This window comes from Ascaphus truei, unplaced genomic scaffold (genome assembly GCF_040206685.1).
Source record: "Ascaphus truei isolate aAscTru1 unplaced genomic scaffold, aAscTru1.hap1 HAP1_SCAFFOLD_397, whole genome shotgun sequence".
Classification (NCBI taxonomy): domain Eukaryota; kingdom Metazoa; phylum Chordata; class Amphibia; order Anura; family Ascaphidae; genus Ascaphus; species Ascaphus truei.
The window spans coordinates 1-19,347 of NW_027456727.1; the positions used below are offsets into that span (position 1 = coordinate 1).

The following is a 19,347-nucleotide window of genomic DNA, read 5'->3' on the forward strand; positions in this document are numbered from 1 at the left end:
AGGGCATAGACCCGGGATATCTGTCTTCGATGATAGTGGGAGGAGACCTGAATATGGTCTTTAATCCCACCGAGGACAGATCGACCATAACGGGTCACCCCCGTACAACCCACTCCCAAATCACCGGGAAAAGGTTCAGGGACTTAGCGGAGGAGTTCTCTCTAGTGGACGTTTGGAGATCACAACATCAGGGCCAGAGAGACTATACCTTCTACTCGGCGCCTCACCAGACCTACTCACGCATAGATTACTTTCTGCTGACCAAGAACATCCTAGAGGCTGCCACGAAATCAGACATCGGCCCCATAACGTGGTCAGACCATGCCCCAATCACCTTGACCCTATCCACACCATTTGAAAAGACGTTTTCATACTCCTGGAGATTGAACGACTCCCTATTGAACCATCCCGAGATAGAGAGAGAGATTATAGCCTCCCTTAAGGACTACTTCTTCTTTAACTCGGGGTCGGTGTCATCTCCGGCGATCCTATGGGAAGCCCATAAGGCGGCAATTAGAGGCAAATTTATCTCTATTGCCTCTCACAGGAAGAAAGTGAAACGCAAACTAATTCTAGACCTCACCGATAGCATCTCAAAACTTGAGCAGTCCCATAAAGCCAACCCCATAAAGAAAACCTATAAAGCCTTAACAATAGCCAGGCAAAAGCTCAAAGAGACCCAAATGTAGAATGTGGAAAAAGCCCTTAAATGGACCAATCAACATTATTATGATAAGGGCAACAAGGCGGATAAGCTCTTGGCCAGCAGACTGCGTGGAATACAAAAAAGGTCCCAAATCACAGCGATTAAGAATAGATCTGGTGAAATACAATATAACGATAAAAAAATAGCGGCAGAGTTCACAAAGTACTATACAGATCTGTATAACCTGCGATCCAAAACTGGTCGCGTAGATAAAAAAAAGCTTCAGAAGCGATCAAAACTTACTTAGACAAATGCCAACTCCCCACCTTGACTGATGAGGAAAATGAGATCCTCAATGCGGAGATCACGAAAGAAGAATTGGAAGAAGCGGTAAAAGCATTAAAGATCTCCAAGTCACCTGGCCCTGATGGCTTCACTAACGTCTACTACAAGCGATTCCTGCCCATATTATCCACGCATCTACTAAAAATGTTCAATCATTTTATGGATGGAAATGCGATCCCCACTTCCATGTCCCTGGCCAACCTAGCTATAATTCATAAGGAAGGCAGAGACCCGATGCAATGTGGAAGCTATCGTCCAATCTCCCTACTTAACAACGACCTCAAATTATATAGCAAAATTCTAGCCAACAGATTGAACCCCATACTACCGAGGCTGATTAACATTGACCAAGTCGGATTCATATCAGGCCGACAGGCTTCAGACAATACGCGGAAAATAATCAACATTATTGAGCATATCCACCTAACAGGTACCAAAGCAATACTACTCAGCCTAGACGCAGAGAAGGCGTTCGATAGGATCGACTGGCTATTTTTAGACCATACTATGCGCAAATTTGGCTTCCGAGACGCATATTTAGAAGGGGTCCGCAGACTCTACCAAGATCCATCCGCAACGGTTAAACTACCGGGTGGTGACGCCCAGAGCTTTGGCATCCAAAATGGCACAAGACAGGGGTGCCCCCTGTCCCCCCTCCTCTTCGCGCTAACAATAGAGCCATTAGCAGCAACGATTAGAAATAACATAGATATTCAAGGGATAAAAATTGGACGTTCCCACTATAAAATCTCCCTGTTCGCGGATGATATAATTTTAACACTCTCGAGACCCCAGATTTCCCTCCCAAATTTACAAAAAGAGCTTTCAGACTTCGGAGCGATATCGGGTTATAAAATTAACAACGATAAATCCGAAGCACTGAATCTCACCCTGTCAGAGCCAGAGATGAAACTTCTCAAACTAAATTTTAACTATAGATGGTGCTCCTCCTATATCAAATATTTGGGAGTAAAGATATCGAAGAACTACCATTCCCTCTACCAATACAACTACCCCGCCCTCCTACACAAAATAAAATCCGACCTCGATAAATGGGGTTTGTATCAAATTTCATGGATCGGGAGGATGATCTCGGTGAAAATTAACATCCTCCCCAGGTTATTATATTATTTCCAGACACTCCCGATCCACATCCCTGGCACTGAATTAAAAAACATCCAGAAGCAAATTTTCCACTTTATCTGGCAGGGGAAAAAACCAAGAGTCCCACGTACGGTTCTGCTGGCTTCGAGGGGGAGGGGGGGCCTGGGGGTCCCCGACATTACGCGGTACTACCAAGCCGCCCAACTAAGACAGGTAGTAGTGTGGAATGCGGATCCCGGCCAATATTGCTGGCTAGATATAGAGATGCAATACGCCGGCACGCCTTCCCTGCCGACATGCCTTTGGTCACTGAACAAGGAGGATTTGCAGAAAAATAAATTCCAATTAGGACCAGCGAGGCTCACATGGGAGATATGGACGAAATGCAAATTAAAATTTAAGCTCACAACCGCCAAATCTCAACTTATACCAATCACCCAAAATCCAAAATTCCCACCAGGTTGCGAGCCCAGACAATTTGATCAATTTACAACCAAAAACATTCGGACGATTGCTGACCTCCTGAGCCTTGGAGAGTTCCTGAGCTTTCAAAGGCTACAAAACAAATACGAAATAAGAGGACTAAATGTCTTCAAATATCTCCAAATTCGGCACTACGCACAATCAATTTCCCCAACGTTGGAATTTCCCCCTCTCACAAGATTCGAAAGATTATGCACAGAGACAGCACACCAAAAATGTCTCATAACGCAAATATACTCAGAACTAGAACGAGCAACTGATGCTCCGGTTCATGACTACATGCTCCATTGGGCAGCAGAATTGGGCACGGTTATGGACCAAGAGGACTGGGAAAGTATTTGGGAAGCAGCCTCAGGAACCTCCATATGTACCACAATCAAAGAAAATGTTTATAAAATAATGTTCCGCTGGTATCTTACCCCAGTTAGACTAAATCAAATCTACCCTCTGGCCTCCGATCTATGCTGGAGAGGCTGCGGACAAAAGGGAGACATGGCCCATATATGGTGGTCATGTCCAGAAATTCAGAAATACTGGGAAACTATACAAACTCTAATCACAGAGGTCACAGACCTCACAATACCCATTGATCCGTTGACCTACTTGCTGGCCAGGCCAATCGAGCACATTGACCGCCCAACAAGTAAATTGATCTCCTTCATTCTCACGGCGGCTAGATGTGCGGTGGCCGCCTCGTGGAAGAAAGTGTCTCCCCCCCCTAAGCAAACGGTCAAAAAAAGGCTACAAGAAGTCATGCTAATGGAAAGGCTATCAGCCTTCCTTAAAAGGAAGACGGAGCCGTTCTATACAATATGGGATCCGTGGCTAACCCACACGCGGGACTAAAAAAGATCACCCTTTACCACAAAATAGGGAATACATAGCTGACTCCCACGTAAGACTAACAATTGCTACTCCACGCTATAGAAAACAACGATGATGAATGGGCAACGCGCAATGGACCAAGGGGGAAGGATCTCCCTCCCCCCCCGCCCCCTCACCCTCCCCCCCCGCCCCCTCACCCTCCCCTTTCTCTCTCCTCTCCTCCCCCACATTCTGTTTCCACCCTCACGCCAACCCTACCGACCCATGTTTGAAGGTCAGGGGCGCGTTGAGCCTTTCCTTCTCTCTGTCCTTAAAAAAACAAAGAAAACCTGTATTAGGCAACTTGATGTCTATTTTGTGTACAACGTATTATGAACAATGCCTAATAAAAAAAAAATTTGAAAAAAAAAAAGGGGGGTACAAAAGAGACCTTAAAAATTGGCGTCCCATAACCCTGCTGAATTCAGATTATAAAATGGTGGCAAAAGTGATAATGCAAAGACTGAAGCCTTTCTTATGCAAATTGGTGGAAGAGGAGCAGGTGTGTGGTGTACCAGGGAGACAGATGGTAGGGAATCTAATTCTCCTGAGGGATTTAATTTGGTATTTTTTGGAGCGGAAACAACCACTAGTTATTGCAAATATTGATTTTGAGAAGGCTTATGATCTTTTGTCTCATGCATTTTTGTTTAAAGTTCTGGGAAAGTTAGGAATACCAATGGAAATCGTTAGATGGATAGGAAGTTTATATAAAGGTATTAACAGTAGAGTTTTAGTAAACGGCTGCTTTACTGAGAAAATTTGGGTGAAATCAGGGGTAAGGCAGGGGTGTCCTCTGTCCCCGTTGGCGTTTATTTGCGCTATAGAGCCTTTATTGCAAATTATCAGAGCGGACAAAGTGGTGAGAGGGGTTGAAATCCCAGGGAGTGGGGGAAGAAACGTCAAAGTCCTAGGTTACATGGACGACCTACAGTAACCCTGATATGTACTACACAGGCGGCTCTTCATAGAGCGCAGTTACATATTGATACCTTTTGTCACGCTTCAGGGCTGAGAGTGAATTGGGGGAAAAGTGCTTGTAAGGCCTTTGGGGATTGGCATGATTTAGGAAAGTGTGGGATCCCTGTGGAAGGGGAACAGCTAATACTGTTAGGGGTTTATTTCGATGAGGATTTTACAGTGGAGTCAAATTGGGTAAAGGTAGGGGAAAGAATAGAAAAAAAATCAATTTTTGGACCCTAAGGAAGCTTTCTATGGAAGGGAAGATATTGGTGACAAAAGCGGTGTTGGTACCAATTTTACTTCACATAGGGCTGGTGTTTCCCCCCGCGGCAAAATGGATTAGAAAAATTACTCAGTTTTTGTTCATGTTCCTGTGGGGGTCAAAAAATGAGAGATTAAATAGAGAAATTGTATGGAAGGAAAAAGGGAAAGGTGGAAAAGGGGCCCCCAGGATAGAAGTTATCCTGGCAGCAAAATATGCCCAGCTCTGTATAAAGAGAATTCAGAGTGAGGATACAAAGGCGGCCTGTTTAGCAAGGTATGCGGCAGGGGGTATGTTAAGGAGGCTGGGACTGTTCAGGACAGATTTGAGGAGGCCACTCTGTTTTGTGACCCCAGATAATTATAGGGTCATCGAACATTTCATAAGAGGTTTTAATTTAAGGGATGTAGAAAAGTCCTTATGGGAAGATCACAGGAAAATAAGGGCTGTGATTCTGGAGAGAGACAGTTATGAATGCTGCGGAAATCTGAATATTTCACAATTAAAACTGATGTGGAAGAACATAGATTTCAAGGGTTTATCTAATATTAACAAAGATATTGCTTGGATGGCTGTGCACAAGTGTCTGCCAGTCCGAGTCTTCCAAAAGAGACGACGTATGACAGTGTCGGATAGGTGTCCAAGGGAAGGCTGTGGTGGAGTAGAAGACATAGTACATTTATTTTGGAATTGTTTTTTTGTGAGGGCTGTGTGGAAAAACCTAGCGAAGCTAATTAGAGAACTAGGAGGAATCCATATATTGGAGTTTAATATGATGCTTTATGGGTTAAGTGAGTTAAAAGGGGAAAAAGGTTGGGTATTATGGAAAATAATAAATTGTGTAAAAGAGGTTGTGTGGATGGTGAGAAGTATGATGATATTCAATAATGAAACGTTAGATGTGAAAGCATGTACTAGGATTATTTTAAGTAAAATGTATACGTACTACTTGTTGGATCAGAAAAGGTTGGGGAAAATGGAAAGTGATGCATTGTGGAAAGTGAATAGCTGGAATAAGATGGTTGTGTGTTAGAAGAGTCAACTAGAGAGAAGGAGGAGGAGGGGTATGTAACTTGTGTGAAGTTGAAGAAGTTTTTGCCAGATCATAAGAAAAAAGGGGATTGTACATCGTGAGATAATGTGATTTACTTTTGGGAATGATATTTGAGGAGGTTAAAAATGGTTAAATTTACCGGTTATGAGTTGTGTGAGTGGGAATGGAAGTGAGCAAAAGCGTTTGCTTTTACGGAAAGGGAAAGAGCGTATTTATGAGGAAGAGTTTGAGTTTTTTTGAGAAGTACAGTAGTACAGTCTGGGTCCCTTTACGTGGAGTTACCGGAGAGAAGAGGTGGGCCGGTGCTCCCCTCCACGGCGGGTGCCGTGGGGAAAAAGCATACGGAAATGTATGGAAGGGAGGGATGGCTGGGAAGGAAGAATGGCGACAGAATGGGATGAAAGAGTGTGTAATTGTGAGTTTGAACAGTAATTTTCTGTGGGGAAAGAAAGGAGGAAGAAAATGTAAATATAGCATGTTTTTGTGGTTTGCTAATGTCATATGGCTGTTAATATGGTGTGTTTTTTTTGGTTGCCAAAAAGTCTGTAATTTTAAAAAATGTGTTGAATAAAGGAAAGTAAAAAAAAAAACCACGATCCTGCAGGTATATGATAACACAAATGTTTGCATGGAATGGCCTAAGCTGATCCTTGCTGCAGGTTCTGGCTCAGATACTAGGCCTCAGCTACTGTGGTGCTTGCCGCTGCTGGCTGCTGCCGCTGCACCAATGACCAGGCTGCTCTCTCCACAAGGGTGACACTTGTCCTGGGACAGGGCTAGTTGCCCCCCAGTGCCATTCCAACTCATACTTACCTGGCAGGGGAGTAAATTATGCAGCCACGATCCTGCAGGTGGCTCTCCCAGGGCGAGGCTTGCTCATTGCACTTGGAGCTAGCTGACCTCTGCGATTTCCCCACATGCGGGAAACTCGACTGCACAATTTCTGGTAGTGGGGGACTGCGTGCGCGCTCTCCCCTGTTTTTGGACTGTTAGAAAAAACAGAAACAAAAATCAACAACAGCAACCACCACCCACAGCACAGGTGTTTGTTCAGACAAGCTGCTATTGCCACTGCTTGGGCTTTGGGCCTGGTCAATAACTGTGGCAAAAAAAGGAGCACCCACCCACCAACTAGCCAGGTAGCAACATCTCAAACAGGGAGAAATGACAATTAGGCACCTGCGCAGACATTTAGGAATAAATTCAGGTGGATTGGGAAATACGGAAACACATATAATTCATGAAAAAAACATTCTAAACAAAAAGGGCCAAGAACTGTAGAATATGAGTCGCTGCAGCAGCAGTAAAAATGTATCCCTCTCTTTCCAATGTCCACCTCTCTGGCTGATTGTTTTCTTTTCTTTTTTTGGTTTGAGATACGAATCTCTCTATTATTATACTGAGATAAGTGCAATACACAATGTATAGGTGATTTCAAAGTCACAATTGTATGTTTGATGCCTTTTGAAATATTGTATAAAGCAGCACATTTACAAACAAATCTGGATTCATTTTTTTTTTTTTAAATGGCCATTCCTTGCAGGATATGGGGTTTTTATTTCACCCCCTCCCCACCCTAGTTCTACATGGTATGTATGGGTCTCTGTAGCCAGACCACCCCATGTGATGATATCACAAAGGGAGTATACAGTACGTTCTAGAGTTTCTAGGCTCCAAAGTAACAAAGAGCAGCATTTAAAACCAACAGATTGCAAACTATCTGCTGAGCGTTGCAAAAAACAATATCTATCTATCTATCTATCTATCTATCTCTATCCAGGGAGCAGCAGACAGTGTTAGCTTGCTTCTATATTTATGCAAATGCCATGTAAGCAGCCATGCTGGTAAAGGGCAAAGTGACAAGTGTGCCAGCAGGACAGGGCATCTCTCCCTTTTTATGCAGCAGCAGCAGCAGCAGCAGCAGCAGCAGGTGTCAGTGGAGGTCAGAAAAAGTGAGTGCCGGCAGGTAGGGTAGATGAAGAAAGCCACCCCAGAAATATGGTGTCCCCCTGTCTCTCCGCCAGCTGAAATGACAGAGCTGAGCGGTGTTCAAAGTGATTGCTTCTTCCTTTTAAAACCAAGAAGAAGTACCTTGCGGCGAAGCTTGGCTTCTCTGGGTGCTTGTTGGATGGGCGGGGGAGGGGCTTTGCTTCTAGGGAGGGGATGTCTTGGATCTATGTTGTTTGACAAATATTCGCTGCTGCTGCAGTTGCACAAATGTTTGCATGGAATGGCCTAAGCTGATCCTTGCTGCAGGTTCTGGCTCAGATACTAGGCCTCAGCTACTGTGGTGCTTGCCGCTGCTGCTGCTGCTGCTGCTGCCGCTGCACCAATGACCAGGCTGCTTTCTCCACAAGGGTGACACTTGTCCTGGGACAGGGCTAGTTGCCCCCCAGCGCCATTCCAACTCATACTTACCTGGCAGGGGAGTAAATTATGCAGCCACGATCCTGCAGGTGGCTCTCCCAGGGTGAGGCTTGCTCATTGCACTTGGAGCTAGCTGACCTCTGCGATTTCCCCACATGCGGGAAACTCGACTGCACAATTTCTGGTAGTGGGGGACTGCGTGCGCGCTCTCCCCTGTTTTTGAACTGTTAGAAAAAACAGAAACAAAAATCAACAACAACAACAACCACCACCCACAGCACAGGTGTTTGTTCAGACAAGCTGCTATTGCCACTGCTTGGGCTTTGAACCTGGTCAATGTTAGACTTATGGCACTTCAGATATGGAGGATTTTTGGGGGGCAAATAAAAAGTAAAAAAAAAAAAGTATCAGAAAAATGCAAGTTGTGATACATCTCAAAAGAATCTGTGCACCATGTAACTCCCCCAACTCCTCCTACTGACTCTCCCCAAGGTGCATGCTGGGACAGACGCAGAATGTGATACATCTCATTATAATCTGTGCACCATGTAACTTCTCCCCAACTCCTCCTACTGACTCTCCCCAAGGTGCATGCTGGGGCAGAGACGCACAATGTGATACATCTCATTATAATCTGTGCACCATGTAACTCCCCCCAACTCCTCCTACTGACTCTCCCCAAGGTGCATGCTGGGACAGAGACGCAGACTGTGATACATCTAATTATAATCTGTGCACCATGTAACTCCCCCCCAACTCCTCCTACTGACTCTCCCCAAGGTGCAAGCTGGGACAGACGCAGAATGTGATACATCTCCTTATAATCTGTGCACCATGTAACTTCTCCCCAACTCCTCCTACTGACTCTCCCCAATGTACAAGCTGAGGAAGATGGGGCACAATTTGGAACAAAAGGCTTAGATACAGTAAATACAGTAAGTGCAGGGTTTTGCTCCAAAATTACCTTGATACATAGACCCCAGAGAGAGAGAGCTTCAAATGTGTTTAAAAAGGAGAAATACTGAGCCTGGCCTTAGTAGGACATACACAGTAACTTCTCAGCATTTTACATGTGACATACATAAGGGGATGATACTTTATCTTGCCATGAAGTCAATGCATTTGAACCCAGTGATACAGTATGTTGATCCCACTGCTGTCAGTGGCACTGTCCATATGTGTACTTGTGACACCCAATGTACGTAATACAATGTATCACAGCAGCTGTGATTTTTATGACTGCTACTCTAGTTAACCGCTTCTCAACCCCTTGAAATTTAATGTCAAAGTAACTGATTTCTCTATTATGACATCACGAGACAGCATCATTGAGCCTCCTAGGAGATGCCAGCAGCAGTGTTCTGTAATGACATCATGGAATCGCCTTAGAGACTGAGATAAATACACAAATGTAAACTTGTTTGTGCGTGACTTGAATTAGTTCCCAAAGGAAACCGGTAGTTTTGTGGACATGTCAGAGATAGGAAAAGTGTGGCGCTGTACGGAGAGACTAATTATCTCCACCTTAACTCTGTATCATGGCAGGTAGGAAGCAACATGACCTTTAAATACTGTACCAAAAAAGAAATGGATAATATCTATATTTTTGAATTGTTTACTTGCACAATGTTTTATGGGGTACAGAACAGATAAAAAGACTCCTATCAATGGATGGGAGAAAGAAGACAGAAGGGGGGGGGGGGGGCGGTAGACAACACACAAGGGGTTAGGTACATGGCCTTGATCGGATAATATTTTTTTTATAAATGTCAAAACTGATTTATTATAGATACATACACACATTTTTTTTATTGTATTTACTTTTATATCTGGCTTGTAATTCAAAATCTTAAATGATTTGAACAGTAATGTATAGAAAAGAACACATGTACTGTATACATAAATGTCAAAGAGGCAAACGTCTATGGGATCTATGGGATAGTAAAAAAAGACACAGGGACCTTAGTGTATACAGTAGGATTAGTTATGTATAAGGCGTGCTTTTTCCTTGCCCTAAGTTTAGGTCAATAACTATTGGACCAATTCTACACCGTGGGGTGTAATGTTCGACTACTTTCAGCCATATCCTTAAATTATTGTCTACAGCAGTGTTTTTCAACCAAGGTTCCTAGGAACCCTAGGATTCCCCGGGCATCCCTAAAGAGTTCGCTGTAATTTCAGGTCATTTTAAAATTGTACTTAATACAGAAGAATTTACAGTACAATGCATCAGATCTTAGAAGCGCTATTAGAGAGGGTTGGGGTTCCTCACACTTCATCTGATCTCAGACACGCTATTAGATAGGGTTGGGATATATTACAATGCATCTCATCTTAGACTCGCTGTTAGAGAGGGTTGGGGTCCCACAGAATTTCACATTGGGTTCCTTAACCAAAAAAAGGTTGGAAACCACTACTCTACAGTTATACAAAGGCCCCCAAAAAACAAAGCCACAAAACGAGGGCAGAATCTGCCACTTGATTTACAGATATAGCTGACCTGAGTGCTCCTCCAGATACCTCAATATACCAGACATGTCTCAGAATACCACACCATAATATTACCACAAACTACCACAGTAGGAGCAGGCAATTTTTATTTTTTTATTTTTAAAGATCCAGTTCCGAAAGCTATGGTACATCTACAATTGTCATTGTGTTCAGAGGTGGACATGAAAGCAGGTGATGGACTGCACAAGTTATATATGTCAGTTGCCACTTGGTGTCGAAAACTACCTAGAAATAGTTTTCTGTCTGTGTTACATCCCAGCACATCATTAATGTGTATATATATATATATATATATATATATATATATATATATATATATATATATATATATATATATATGCTGTGAGTGGGTTTACTGGCTTTGCATCTCCCAAGCCCTTGCTTAAAAGCTGTGTCTAAAGCAGCTTGCATTGGCCATGGGTTGCTCATGTAATGTGAGCTTGAGATAAAAGGTGGCACTGTGTGCTCATTTGCATGTCATTTCCCAGAATCCCTTGCTGCAGTGGAAGTGCTGTGTGCTGGGTGATAAGGGTGAAAGACAGGGTTGCAGACCTGTCTAAGACATGCAAATGAATATACAGGAATATTTACAGTTGCTTTATGCTTTACTGTGGATGGAGCTTGCTTACAAACGTATTTAAAATATTGAAGCTTCTGACCACTATTGATCAGAGTAGCGGTCTGTAACATTGATAATCAAATAAATGTGTTTCCCAGCAAGCCATTTTCCCTGTTAGTGCTGGCTATTCATAACAAAACAAAGACCCCCAAAAACTGTATTCAAAACCAGAACCAAAACCCCAAATATTTTAAAGGCAAAATAAAAATACCAAGCCAAGTGAGCATCTCTATGTATTTCATATGTATTTGATATCAAGAATATCTTTTAGCAGGTCTGTTAAAGCCGTCCTAACCCCCCAAAGTCAGGCTTATAGGATATCCCAGCTTCAGCGCAGGTGGCTCAATCAGTCCCTACTTCAGCATAGCAGGCTCAATCAGTCCCTGCTTCAGCACAGGTGACTCAATCAGAGGCTGATTGAGTTATTGTGCCACCTGTGCTAATGCTGGAATATCCTGAAAAGTTAACCTGTTGGGGGGGCTTGGAAACTGGAGTTGAGTCCCCGTGTGTTAAAGAAATGTGCCTTGATTGTGCTTTTCACGCTCTTCACTTTTACCTTTCTTCCTTACAGATCAGTTTTTAAATGCCTCTGCTGTGAACCCTCCACCGACCTGCAGTGCTCCTGCAGTTACCACTGCTTACCCTTCATGGAGCAACAGCTCCCACCCAGTAGGGAGGAATACTGAAGTCTACAGACATGGGGCCCAAGGCATGATTTTGCAACAAGGGTCTGCAGGAACACCAATGTATCTACAGCAGATCCCACAGGCAACATGCGCTTACCCTCGTGTATCGGACATGAACGGAAGATTCTACCACACTGCTACAGGAGGTTACGCAGGATTTGCAGGACAGGTTAGGGGAGAAGCCACAACGCAGCCTGTTACTTTCCGTCCCAAAAAACAGTTGGAAAGACGTGCTACAATAGGGCCTTGTATAATGACCACCCAGTATGCACAACTTCAGCAGCCACCATTCATACCCCTTAGAGGAATGCAGACCTTACAAGGTGAGATATGGAGAATCTTTACTAATCATTGTTCAAAATCTTCTCCTTGACTGATACAATTACCTGTTATAAAGATCTTTAATTACGGTCATTCGCCACTGTAGTGTTATAAAGATATAGAACTCTACAGTATGTAGTCCTCGCCAATACTGAAGGGATTAAGCATGTGTTTGCTTTTCTTTCTTTGTGTTATTATGTACAATGTGTTGGTATTTATGATAATTGATTATTTCTCCTTTTTGATTTTGTTACAGTGTGTCAGACCTCGCTTGGAGCCCAACATATTTCCCAGGCCAGTTTAATTACACAAGGAGCAGTTCAGCTTGCTGCTAATGAAAAAAGTGAACCACCTCTAATGTACCCAACTCAACCAGCTCGGAAGCTGAGCCACCTCCCAAAGTTACATATTGAAGTGCAAAGCAACAAAGAGTTATATGTGCCAGTGTGGAAAAGGGGTGGGTTAAAAGATATGGAGAAGAGATCTTCAGAGGTGAAGGCCCCCTCACATATGGCTCAGAAGATTCGTAATAACATGCTGAGTTCAGTGAAGACTAAGTGTCCGTCAAAGTCTGAGGGGGTACCAAAGTGCTCCACAGTGGAAACAAAGAAGAAAAAGATCCTTTCTTCAGCTGCAAAGGATCAAGTCCCTCAAACTGCCCTGCAAAAGAAGGTAAAACCAATGTCAAAGCCAGTAAATCATTCTGCTGCTCCTATACCAGGGAAGTCACCCCATGGCCCACAATCTGGTGACGAGGCTGTTCTGTTAAAAAAGATGAAACGTGTGTGTCTCTCAGGTGCCCACATTTCCAATAAGGTATCTGAAAAGATGCTGCAAAGCCGTGAAGGTTCAATGGATGCAAAGACACCTGCTGTTACTCATATTAATCCTAAACTGAAGAAAACTCAGGAGATAGGGATCAAACGTAAAGATGCAAAGACTCCTGCAGTTACTCATAGTCCTGAGCGCAAGACACCTCAGGAGATGGGGATCAAACGTAAACAGAACAGCAATAGCAAGCAGGTAGTGAAGACCAGCTTTTTCAGTTTTAAGCAAGCGCTGGCTTGTGGTACTGATAATAACCCCAAAGCTCTCAAAAGAAAAAGTGCTAATAAGCCTGGGATGAATTCAGAAGTCCTTGGGAAGGGCAAGAAGTCATTGGAACCTTCTAAACAAGGAAAGGTGAAAGCCCATCACAGCAACCTCAGCCTCCAAATGATTAACTCTGTTCAAGTATTTCACCCATTGGGTAAAAAAGCAGGTCCCACAGGTCCAGGGGCACCCGCAGGATCCATTACACTTGGAAATAAGCTTGGACCAATGCAAGGAAGCCAAAGCCAGACTTCTACTTCTCATGTTCAGTGGCCTCCTACTGATGGGATTAAAATGTGGATGGTCAAAAAACAGAGCAGTATTTCTGGATTTGAAGGAGTCGATATTAATGCCAGGCCTAGGCTATTTAAAATACATGAGTACACAAGACCTGACATTAAAACCAGTGAAATCAAACAACGTGGGAAAACCAAAGCTTCAGTTATAGAGAATCTCAAACACTTCCCAGTGATATCCATGGAACAGGAAGCTGCAGTGACATGCATTGAAAAGTTCAGCCAAACCACTATCCCCATTCCAGCTCCTTTCAAGCAGCAGCACCAGCTTTCTAACCAGCAGCACCAGCTTTCTAACCTGCAGCTTCCTATCAATATACCCAGTAGAGTGGACAACTCCACTCAATCCTTCTGTCAACAGCCTCTCCAAGAGCTTGAGGTCTCCATACCTATTCCACCTGGACAGAGAGAGGAGAAGGAGGCTATTAAAAGGAAAGCACAACTGGAGAGGGAGTAAGCCTGTCAACATACCTCCAAGGGGAGGCTACAGTGCTTTGTTCAGAGGCAGAAGGATCATAACATCTCTAAACGTTTTGGATACCCACCATCCAGATTTCATTCCCCCCGTGAGATACTTAAGCCCTAAAAAAACAAAAAACAAACCCTGACTAATCTGTAACTGATGCCAAGCTCTATGAATATCTGTAAATAAGATTTATATTTATAAGTCAGTTTGTAACATATTTAACTAAGAATATATTTAAAACTCTTCAATAAAATGTATCTATTTTTATTTGAACTCTTTATTTACTAAATAAATTATTTACAAATGCCAAGGGTTATTGAAATTCTGCAAATTAACTTTAGATTACCCTCTTGATGATACGAGAGAGAGAGAGAGAGAGGTAAGGTAAGTCAGACCCCACTTATGAGATAGAAACAAATAAATATTTAACTATATACTTTGTCATGTTGGATGTATGTACTGTATGTCTTTATTTATATAGCGCCATTTATGTAGATAGCGCTTCACTGCAGTAATAAACGTGACAATCATATAAATAATACAAATAACAGATCATGGGAATAAGTGCTTCAGACATAAAAGTAACATTTAGGAAAAGGAGTCCCTGCTCCGAAGAGCTTACAATCTAATTGGTAGGTGGAACATACAGAGACAGTAGGAGGGCGTTCTGGTAAGTGCGTCTGCAAGGGGCCAAGCTTTATGTATGCGGTCTGTAGTATCATCCACGGAGCTACTCACATGCTTCTTTAAGCAGATGTGTTATAATGTGGGTCTTAAAGGTGGATAGATAGGGTGCTAGTCGGGTATTGAGGGGAAGGGCATTCCAGAGGTGAGGGGCAGTCAGTGAGAAAGTTTTCAGGCGAGAGAGGGTTTTAGATACAAAAGGGGTAAATAGAAGACATCCTTGGGCGGATCGCAAGAGTCGGGATGGTGCATAGCGAGAAATTAGAGCTGAGCTGTAAGGAGGGGCAGAAGAGTGTAAAGCTTTAAAAGTGAGGAGGAGAATTGAGTGTGAGATACAGGATTTGATAGGAAGCCACGAGAATGATTTCAGCAGGGGAGACGCTGAGACAGATTTAGGAAAGAGTAGATTGATTCTGGCAGCAGCGTTTAGGATAGATTGTATGGGAGACAGGTGAGAGGCAGTAAGGCCGGACAGCAGAAGGTTCCAGTAATCGAGATGGTAGAGAATGAGGGTCTGTGTCAGAGTTTTAGCTGTTGAGCAACAGTGGAAGGGCGTATCTTTGTAATATTGCGGAGGAAAAAACAACAGGTTTAGCTACCTTTTGAATGTGAGAGGAGAATGTGAGAGAGTAGTCTGAGACCCCTAAGCAGCGTGCTTGGGCTATTGGATGTATAGTAGTACTTCCAACAGTAATGTGGAAGGAGGTAGTAGGGCCAGGTTTGGCATGAAATATAAGGAGTTCTGTTTTTGACATGTTAAATTTAAGTCGGCGGAGGATCATGTTGCATTGGGCTTCTCTTTCCTTTGTTTATACTGTACAATGTCACATACCCAGTAGCACTCCTTAAGACAAATATATATGGTCAGGTGGGTTTGGATTTGAGTTTACAGGGGGTTTGTGTGTTTCCAAACTTACTCTGCCCACTTTTAAAGCAGCAGTTCAAGCTGTCGTTTAAAAATAAAAAAATCCCTTTAATATGTGCATCAATACAAACCACTCATTGATAAGTAATTAGCTAAGTTGCGATCGATCGGTGAAGATTCGGCTCGGGGGTTCACTAAATGGTTGCCAGTGCAGCAGAAGAGGTCCAAAGATGCAAAGTTCTCTGGGGAAGATCATGTGACCAGATAGTCACTGGATACAATTGAGTTTTGCACAGCTAGGGAGAGGGCAGGGATCAAAAAAAAGTGGAGGGGGGAGGTGCCAGAGTCTGTTTCAGAAGAGGAAGGGGATGTGACTTGATTGATTGATTGTTACATTAAAATTTTAATACAGAGTTGTTTAAAAAAAAAGTACTACTACTAGTAGCATTATACTAAAAAAAATAATACAGATGCACAGTAATAGTAGTTTTTATATTTATTAGTGGTGACCATGTCCATCAATAAAATTAACTGACATCCAATTCTTCACAGTCAGGATAAAGGTTTTTGATCTTACCACACTCCTATCAGATAATTGTGGTGGGTGTCCTTTTTATTTGTAAGGTGCAGGCAAGAGTGTCTGGGATCCCACTTCTGACACAGTTACTGCACCGGCACAGCTTAGTCTAACAAAAGATGGGAGCTGGCCGGGCACGTGACGGGCATGTCGCCGAAAGTTGCGTGCGCGCTCCTCGCACGACCCCCTGACTTTCCCGCGGCTCAATAGAAAAGCGCTATGGCGCTCTATTGAAAGCGCCCGAGGCGCTGGAAAGCGGCCACTAACCTTCCCGGTTCGCGGCGGGGTACTGCCGCTCGGCGCCCGTGGGTTTTTTTAACCGCGGTGACGGCCGTATGAGGATAAACAGTGTCGCCACTGTAAACTGGTGCTGGATATCTTCTTGCTTCCCTATTCTAAGAAAGTCTTACACCAGACATTATAGCATGATAAACTGTGTTGCATCTGATGATGGGAGATCCCCGAAACATTGTGCGTTTGCAATCTGCAAATAAAACAGTTTATCATGCCATAATTTCTGGTGTAAGACTTTATTAGAATAGGGAGGCAAGAAGATATCCAGCTCCGACATTCTATTCTTAGTAAGGAGTTTTCCAAGCTGCCCCCCGCTAGCCATTTTAATACCCATTTTGATCTTTTACATCCCATAACATTCAATACCCATTGGATCTGGTCCTGACTGGCATTCTGTATGTTACCCACATGTTCAAAGAGTAGACAGAAATCCTCGTGGAAAAAGTGAAGCACAGCCGGTCCAAGAAGAAAACAATCCGGGCTAAGTGAATGAATTAAATATATTCTTTATTGGGGGTGCACAGCATGGTGGCGCAGGGGATATGCCTCTGACATGTTTCGCGCTGAGATAGCGCTTCCTCAAAGAGTATCTGGATACAGAGGCATATCCCCTGCGCCACCATGCTGTGCACCCCCAATAAAGAATATATTTAATTCATTCACTTAGCCCCGGATTGTTTTCTTCTTGGACCGGCTGTGCTTCACTTTTTCCACGAGGATTCCTGTCTGCATTGTATACCAGCTGGATGCACGCCTCTGGGACGCCATACAAACAACACCCATGTGAGTAAGAACTACATCATTATATCACTGGATATTCATATCTTGCTCTAAGGTTGCTGCCAGATAGAGACCTGCTGTTCACACTGATGTTCATATCCACCGGTTAGTTCAGATTAGGTTTTTGTTACACCATTGGCAGCAGTTAACCTGTTAATGAGCTCTGCAATCAAGACACCCCTAGTTGTTTGTGCTTACTTACCTATCCCAGGGTCCGCTTAAGCTTGCTTATTCACTTATGACTATCAGATCTCACACTTTGATGCACTTGGTTTGGAGGACATTCCTCCTACAGTCTCATGTTCAAAGAGTATCTTTTTTTAAGGCTCTCGTTGTCATTCCTACATACAGATGTAGCCACACTTATACGTCGCTGTACGTGGTCCCATTCGGAAGTCATGAACTAACCGCAGCAATGCCGGGAGAAGCTACGACGGTCACCTTCACTACTGTAAATCTCATTTTTGCTTTTTAAGATGTGGCTGTATCTACAGTTGCAAGGACATTGTAAGCAATATATTAGCCCTTCTGGCTCAGCAGCAAGACGCCTGGTAGACGTGCTACTCTGTGTATGCAGAGTATTGAAGAAGAGGCCAATACAGCTTCTGATGCCTTAGCAATATGACAGAATGTCAGAGCGGTGGCTATGCTGCGGTGCTACTGCATTTCCTGCTTGCACGGTGTTGAAACAACAGATGGACTTCGGCACAGGAAGCATCAACAGTCTCTGTCGTTACCCAGACAGAATCACCTGGTCAATGACAGAGAGGAAATAGCTGCAGACCAATGTGGCACTGACATAGGGTGACCGATGTCCCGGGACAGTCCAGATTTTTTATCTAATGTCTCCTGCCCCGACTATCTTCTGCTACAGTATGTCCCGATTTTACCAGGAGCAGAGAGAAAAGTAGGGTCTGCCACTGCAATTTCTCCTCCAGCCATTAGGTGGCGTTATGCTGCGCAGCTCATTCTCTGACTGGGTGCAGTGTGAGTGTGTGTGTGTGTGTATGACATGTGGAGGGAAGGTGGAGGGGTGAGAGAAATGGCGAGGGGAGGGGGGTTGAAGGAGAGACATGGCGAGGGGATGGGGGTGAAAGAGACATGTGGAGGGGGTGAAAAAGAGACATGGCGAGGGGGTGAAAGAGAGTCTTAGGGAGGGGGGGGGGAAAGAGACATGAGGAGGGAGTGAAAGAGACATGGGGAGGGGGGGTGAAGAGATATGGGGAGCTGGGGGTGAAGAGACATGGGGAGGGGGGTTGAAACAGACATGGGGATGGTGAAAGAGGCATGGAAAATGGGGGGGGGGTGAAAGAGCGACATGGGGAGGGAAGGGGAGGTGAAAGAGAGACATGGGGGGGGGGTAAGAGACATGGGGAGGGAATGGGGTGAAAGAGGCATGGGCGGGGTGAATAAGCGACATGGCGGGATGAAAGAGAGACATGGAGAGGGGAGGTGATAGAGAAACACGGAGAGGGGGTGCAAGAGACATAGAGAGGGGGATGAAAGAGAGCCATTGGGAGCGGGGTGAAAGAGAGACATGGGGAGATGGGTGAAAGAGAGACATGGGGATGAAGGCGATAGAGAGACAAGGGGGGGATGAAAGAGAGACATGGGGAGGGGGGATGAAAGAAAGCTATGGGGGGAGTGAAAGAAAGTCACGGGGAGGGTGGGTAGTTCTTTTTTTCTTCTTCACATGTCTGAGAGATGTTGATCGGACAGCTTCTTAGGGTCAAAGACGAAGTGACAGACTTTATATAAGGCCTGTGACGTCACATTTGACCGGCAAATGATACATCCACCAATCTGATTGGTGGATGTACCATGTGATGGCTTCCATTTTTTTTTGGCTGAAATGACATCATCTTAAGTGATCGGATAATAAAAGAACTATTGGATCTCAATATAAATGTATAAAATATGCAGGGCCAAAGCTATGACAATGCTGCAAATATACGGGGAAAGCATAATGGAGTTCAAAGACATATTGAACATGAATCCATGTGCGTTTTATGTACAATGTAGTTCTCATTATTTGAACCCGGTGGTTAACAACCTGGCCAAACCCAAT

At 43.9% G+C, this 19,347-nt stretch overlaps 2 pseudogenes; both read left to right on the forward strand.

The window, feature by feature from the left end:
- Positions 1-6,526: 6,526 nt before the first annotated feature.
- Positions 6,527-6,699, forward strand: LOC142483933 (U1 spliceosomal RNA; annotated as a pseudogene).
- Positions 6,700-8,131: 1,432 nt separating this feature from the next.
- LOC142483932 (U1 spliceosomal RNA) lies at positions 8,132-8,304 on the forward strand (annotated as a pseudogene).
- The last annotated feature ends 11,043 nt before the right edge of the window (positions 8,305-19,347 follow it).